We start from the raw sequence: 7529 nt of genomic DNA on the forward strand, positions 1-7529 counted from the left end.
TGTGTGCGTATTTTGTGGCTATGCAGGTGGATAAAGCCAGGGATTAAAGATCCCAACTGCGCATGGCAGCGCATACAGCTGCAGCCGAAGGACAGTCTGTTCGCCAAAGAGCTTCTAGTGGCGATCTGGGACCAAGCAGACTTGAAGGGGCGTTTGCTACAAGGTAGGCTACCTTAAAAAAGTTCCTGAAAATCTTTGTAAAATTCGAGAATGCATTAGGCATGGTGTCGAAGATATCTCTCATTCAAAGCTTTCTTGCAAAAAATATGAGAATATGCATATACAAGTAACAATTAGTATCTGTCTTTTCATTGAATGGCCTTCGTCTATGTTCCACATATGCTAAAGCTGCACCCTTTTGATTGGACACCATTCGATGATGCAAATGTCGTCTACTTCCAGTCAGTTTGTGTGCACTCCAAAATATCTTGCAAACGCCCTGTTTACTATGGGGTGTTTGTGCTATTACTGTTGCAGTGAAAGTCTTGATTCAGTATTGGGTGCTATGTTTTGGCATTGTAGTGTGTGGATATTCCCTGCATGCATATGCTCTGCATAAAAGCCACAGTATTTACAGGGACCACATTTGTCTCATTTTAGGATGCTGTGTGTAATTCTCAGATTTTCATGCTGGAGGGGCAGCTGTCACTCTCTCTGTCTTATGCCTTTTCTAAAACCCCATCACGTCATCGGCAAAATCAACAGGCTGTGTCTCTGCATACCAATACAAGCCAGCTGTTCCTTTTGCAATTAAAGAACTGACACAGACACAGCACTAACGGATGAGCACATGGGCCCAAAGTTGCTCCTTTCCTTTTCGCTCGTTTTATTTTTCCAAATGACAATCTAATAGTTAGGGACCAAAGTGCTATTAAGTACATATGTGAGTTGCCATATGTCATGTGCAAGGATAATGAGATTGCTGATCGTAACGACAACACAAAATCTCTCATGTAAGGTAGGTGTAAGGTGCCGCTGATCAATATGATCAATACGCTCGAACTCTTCAAAATACATTTATAAATTATGCAGAAAATGTAAACTTGGCTCCCCTCCAAAGCAAATGTATTAACATGGCTACCAAGATTGCTCCAGGACCCTTTCAGTTGGGATACAACTGGCTTTTGTGGCATTTCCTGTCTAGCTAATTTACCGATTTCTATATTTACAGGCAAGCGCTCTCCTGGTTCCCAGATCGCCCCATAAAGGAGCCCTTGACACCGTGGAAAGTGTCAGTGATGCGTGGTAAGTGAACGCAATGTTAAGTTAGGCACAATGCTATTCCATAAAATTTTAAGGCAATTCTTGCTAAAGCTCTTTTTTTTTAATGAAAGTATTCTGGTCAGCTCAGGATGACTACCTTACTAGACTCGTGTTTTTCCTCCAATGGCTCTGTGCATAATATTAGTGTGACTGGTTGGAGGACTTGCTCTAATTTTGACTATTCGTGTTTTTTTATGGTGACAGAATGCTACAAGGAGAGGCTGCTGCGGCTTTGCCTACCTGCCGACATTCTACAAAACAGCCTGAAGCGGCTTAACCATTTTGTGGTAAAGAAGTTGGCTGACATAGAAAAACTGGCCCAAAAGTTCGTCAATTCATTTTATCAAGTACATGTTTGTAGTGTTTACCAGGCTTTCATGTTGGTTTTATGGCCAAGCTATTATTGAAGTGCAACCTAGGTACATCAGTGCATAGTAGGCAATGCGACAACAGCAGAAATAAGACACACAAGATACCGGAAATCTCAGTTTTGCTGCCGTCTCTGAATGTAGTGTCAATTACCTATATTCATACCAGACTGTTGTGATGTTTTTGTTGATGACAGAGATTACGAACCTCACGCATAATTGCTTTGCAGATTATATTATTGAGCTGCAACTCAATGTAGGTGACCTGATAATGCATGCTTCTAAATGAATGCATTGCTTGTAGATGGCATGCTTAGCTCTGCTGGCAGTAACTGCCATAAATACTGCTTATAGTAGATGCTCTACTGTGAGATTTTCAATTTCCATGATGCGTTATCTCTTTTACAGGACTGAAATGGCTGATCGAATGGCATAAGATCACTGGAGGGTGCCACTACGAAGAACTTTGTACCACGTTAAAATACAGTTTATTTAAACTTACTTCCGCGTGCATACTGCTTTGGATAGCTTTAGTACACTCCACAGGTTATTTCGTGCATGTACTGTCCATGCCATCAACACCAGTTCATAAATCTGTTTGAATGTTAATTTATAGTTTTGTTAACAAATCTGTGGTTCTTGTCAGGTAAACTGAGAAACACCATTAGACGTATATCTTGATGAAGTATTTGAATTTCAAAACTTCCTGATGTGTCTGCAATATGATTAACAGGTCATACACTTCAAAGCTGTTGGTATTGCCAATGAGATAAATGGGCATGACCACTTGACCTAATTGATCAAACCATTTGGATTTCGTTTGTGCTATCAATTGGCTGAGTGGGCTAGACCCAATGAACACAAATGAGTACTCCAATCGTAGCAGAGGGTTTTTCCATATGTATGAACTGGGTTCACCAACTGGTCTAATTGGTCAGACCATTTGGATTTTGTTTGTGCTACCAATTGATTAAGTAGGCTAGACCCATTGAACACAACTGGGTAGCCCAATTGGAGCAGAGGGTTTTTCCAAAGGGTGAACTGGGTTCACCAACTGGTCTAATTGATTAAACCATTTGTACTTCAACTGTTACCAATAGGTTATGTTGGTCAGGCCTATTCAGAACGATTGGGGCAACCAATTAGACCCATTGGATTTTTCCAATGGGTGTCCCAAAACACAATTGGATCCAATAGAAATTTCCAATTGGTTGCAATTTGATCCAGCTGAAATTTTTCAATTAGATCCAATTGGAAATTTCCAATTGATTTGAGGAACATTTTTTTACCGGGCATTCAATGCGATGTAAATAGAAAGCGCTGTAGAACATTTATGAAAATTTTCGATCTGCTGTGTGGATTGAGTCGTGCTTGGAAAACATGCTAGAAACAGTGATATGTGAGCATGATAACGATCATATGCCAGTATTTATGAGAGTTTATAGGCTATATCAGTAGTTCTGCTCATCCAGTGGTGGCACCCATTTATGGTAAAACTAGTAAATAGCTTTTTGTATCGCACACAAAGACTACAGCATATGTAATCACTCTTAAGTTTGCCTACAAAAGCACGCGAGTGCATCTCCATGCAATCATGGACACCACAGTTCACAGCAGGTGTGCTGTTCCACTGTTGCCGTGATGGCAGCTTTGCTTCTCAGAATATTTATTTATTCCATAGCATTAAGAGATAAAAAAAAGTGCACATGGCTGTGTGACATATAGACCACAGTTTTAAGGAAGAAGTATAATGTATTAAACGACAAGAAATTGCAGTTATCCCAATTCTCTGTCACATACACTCAAACCTCGATATAAAAAACACGGATATAACGAGTTATCGGTTATAGCAAAGTAATTGAAGAATAGTCTTGTCACAGATAGTGTTACAAAAATGTTTATAACGAACTTTCGGATATAACGAAGTTATTTTCGTGGCAGATGAGACTGTTATAATGAGGTTTGAGTGTAGTACCAAGGCTTCTCCGCAGAAGCGGTACATGCGTTTTCTTTTTAACTTTCTATAGCACTTTATACTTCCTACTTAAATCACAAGCAACATCATCAAAATAGTCCCAAAAAGTTAGTTTTCATTTCCACTAGAATCTTGTGACATGTTATGATCAATTGTTGATCCCTTTAATGGTTATGTTTCTCATCATACTTGGACGTTAGGTCGCCTCCGAGAAATTTTCAGCAAGTTGAATGTTATCCCATAACTAAATAACACAATGTGGCAGACAATTAGGCATACACTGGAAACTCAAATGTGTGTGCAGTGCAGCTCTTATCTGCTGCACTTTAGTATGAGAACATTACTTTTTGTAGTATGATGTTCCGAAACCGATGATGATGATATGTGGTGTTTAATGGCGCAAGGGCCAATTGATGGCCAAAGAGCGCCAGTTCATGAGACAAAGGATGTGAGCAATGGTTGCGGTAAGTAGCTGTAAAGGGGCCTTAAAATTCCTCGCGCTAAAGGCGGGTAAAACATATATATATATATATTAAAATCATGACAGTGACGTGAAATATGAGTAGTGGAATGAATGGTAAGTGGTCGCAAGAATAAGACTATGAAGATATGACATCAGCACGAATGCCTCGTCAATGCCCTTGAGTCCAAGGGCCGCGAGGCAAGTGCTGTCTTTAGCGTATTCACCGCAGCAGCGACCTCTGTTTAGAGGCCGTGCTACGGATCACCTTGATATATGACATGAAAACTCCGTACGTCGTTTAAAAAAGCAGACAGTGACTGATATGTAAAAAGCGGGTCCCTACCGATGAACATTGAAGGATGAAATGGAAATTGCTGCCGGTAGGGTAATAAAAAAAGTGCTTTTTTCTGATAGCATCGAGTTCCTTGCACTGAATGAGGGCGTGAAGGACAGTGAGTGGCTGACCACATCTATCACACAAAGGTGGCTCGCCACCGGACAGAAGGTGTGTGTGTGTACTGTATGTGTGACCGATCCTAAGTCTGCAGAGTGTAACTTCTGTGTGGCGTGATTTTGATACTGGCGGCCAGTTACCGAGATGCGGTTTGACAACGTGTAGCTTATTTCGTGTATGCATATCCCATGTGGTCTGCCAAAAGGCTCTGAGCTTTCTTTTCAGGAAGTGTTTTAGGTCTAGTGGGGGAATAGCTAAGGATGTGTTGTGACTGTTTTCGTGGGCGGATGCTGCTAGCTGGTCCGCCAACACGTTGCCTTGAATCTCGCGGTGCCCTGGCACCCAGCACACTACGACATGTTGTTCGAGTGCGTATATGTTCGAGTGCGAAATTTACAACGAAGCACGAATTAGTGGAACGTCTTTGTATTTATTTATTGATACTCCCAAGGCCCAAGGGCATTTCAAAGTGCTTTTTAGCTTCTAGGAATAGCTATACTTACATATGCTTAAATGAGTAACGTCGTTATTGCTCGTGTATGCATTAGTCATGTGCATTTGCTTTGTTTCTGAAGTATGCATCGTCTTTCTCAATTTCTTCTGCTAAGTTGAGGAGTGGAGCATTATAATCCAAGCCAAGCATTTTTTTTCTCATGGTAATACTGAGTAACAGTACTGCTGGTATGCTCATGTTGGAATGTCTTATAGTATTTCTTTTCGCTGTTTCTGGATAGCTTATACAGACTCTCTTTTTTGTTGTATTCTTATACCCGTGTTACACAGGCAAGTAAACCGCAGTTACGACCAACCACGGTTACCCGCGTTGAACCACGGTTAGCGCCGACCACGGTTCGCCGATGTTACATGGAGCACAAGCGTCCTCGGTTAAAGCGGATAACGCGTCTGGCGTGAATGGCTCTGCGTCTGGCGGCAGTCCGGCGTTCAACTTGTCTATTATTGCCGCGTCGACTTTCGCATTCCTTGAGGTGCTCCGTAGATGACGCAAATTGTTTTCCCAAAGCCTAATCAGGCATTCTGGGGTTCATGCAGGCCAATTCGTTCGTTTTTCACGAACGCTCGCGGCGTGCCACGTCCTCCAGGGAGGCCGTCATTTTCACGGTTAACGGCCAAACCGAGGTCGCCAAACTCGGTTTGGCACAACCGCGGTTAGCGGCATAACCGCGGTTTCGCATACCGTGTAACATAAGCGAACCGCGGTTACGTGTAACCGCGGTTACTCTAACCGCGGTTTGGGCTGCCTGTGTAACAAGGGTATTAGGATGAAGTGGTTGTGACGAGTAGCCGTGCTGCAGGATGAAGCCTTCAAGGGGAACTTCATTGAAGACTTTTGTTCAGTAATTTTTCATTCACATAACTTCGAAGCTTTCAAGGCGAACGTCGTTGAAGACTTGTTCAGTAATTTTTCATTCACATAACTTTGAAACCTTCAAAGCGAACTTCGTTGAAGACTTCTGTTCAGTAATAATTTATTCACATAACTTCACTTACATTACCCTTACATTCAAAGACTGATTTAATTTTATGTTCAATAAATGGGTTTGAAAACAATGTGCTGTCTGCTGCAATGAATCTTTCAGGTATTAAGGACTCAGCATAAACATGCAGGTTAGATGGCAGCTTGTGCTTGATGATAATGCCAGGCTATTTGGGGCTTTCTTGACCAAACATTGCTAAAATTTTGTGAATGAGAACTTTTTTTTTATGCACTTCCTTAGGCTTGCTGCATGTACAGTTTTGTGTGCTAGAGACCTGCGCTCCCACTGCCGTCTGGCTCTTAGATGGTGTGCTATACTTATAGAAAGCATCAACGCCGTGAGGCTGGCCTTAAATTTGTCGTCTGACAGCAATCCGGCCAGCCTCACGCCTTTGATGCTTTCTATAAAGCACAGCCGAGCGGCAATGAGCAAGACTGCCATGGGACCGCAGGTCTAACACACCAACTACATGCGGTAAGTGTGTGAAGTGCATGAAAAAAAGTTCTTATTTAATAAATGACACTGTCTATGTATATCTATTAAATGTCCATTCAGTGTCCATGTGCAACGTGCCTGCAACCTTACTCGGTCGAGCTTTTTATAGTTGCGGGTACATCTAATCTTCGTAATTTGGATTTCTATGGATAGCAATGAGACATTTACAATTTGCACGAGAAACATACCATGAATGTCTACACAATATTTATGGTTCACTGGGACTGAGCGTGTGTACGACCTAACGCGAGCCTTTTATCTAAAGAGAAGGGAGAATGTGGGGAGAGGGAGGTTGGCAGGAGGATAGTGGAGAGGGGGAGTGGTGAGGGTTGGCGCATGCACAGTAAGGGTGGTCATGCCGCACACCACCGGACTGAACTCCTCCATAAGCTGCTTCGCATCTAATAAGAGTAGCAAGGTAATTTTGATCAGAAGTACCACAGTAACATGCAAAAACAGGACTTTTATATTCGTTGACTGTTATAGTTAATGTTAACACCACATGGTATGCAGTTGTATGTTTGATACTACCACAAGTACTTATTGCTGCACTAAACCAGACTATTGCCTAGCCCAAAATCAGTGTCAAATGCGGCCCCATCATATGACAATGCACTGTTCCCAGGGCATTACATCTTTGGATAGAAAAAACAATAAGCATATTACTGCAGGCATGGTTTGAAGTAATCTGCATGTGTGTCTTGTTTGACCTAGAATAACCCTCTTTCTAGGTCGATAGGGCTTTTAGACTTCTAGATATTTGCTCATGGAAAAATTTTTCTTTTTTCAAGCTTCCTAGAGAGACGGCGACGCTGGCATTAGCTGACACGCCCAATGGGAGCAACTCTAACCTTAATGTCAGCAGCTTGCCACAAGCTGGACAATCTACATCAGTGGACAATGACTGCGATTCACTACTGTGTTCCTCAGATGACTTGGTCTGTCCACACATCGGCTTTCACTGTCCCGATATCGACTGACCTGACATTGACTTGGACTGCTCCGACATTGACAC

At 42.1% G+C, this 7529-nt stretch overlaps 1 long non-coding RNA gene across 1 annotated transcript; it reads left to right on the forward strand.

Moving 5' to 3' along the window:
* Positions 1-1185: 1185 nt before the first annotated feature.
* Positions 1186-2105, forward strand: LOC119373990 (uncharacterized). Its single transcript, XR_005180047.2, has 3 exons — positions 1186-1245; positions 1468-1588; positions 2040-2105. It is a non-coding gene; the product is annotated as an uncharacterized LOC119373990 (long non-coding RNA).
* Positions 2106-7529: the final 5424 nt, after the last annotated feature.

Source organism: Rhipicephalus sanguineus, chromosome 11 (assembly GCF_013339695.2).
Source record: "Rhipicephalus sanguineus isolate Rsan-2018 chromosome 11, BIME_Rsan_1.4, whole genome shotgun sequence".
NCBI classification, from domain to species: Eukaryota; Metazoa; Arthropoda; class Arachnida; order Ixodida; family Ixodidae; genus Rhipicephalus; species Rhipicephalus sanguineus.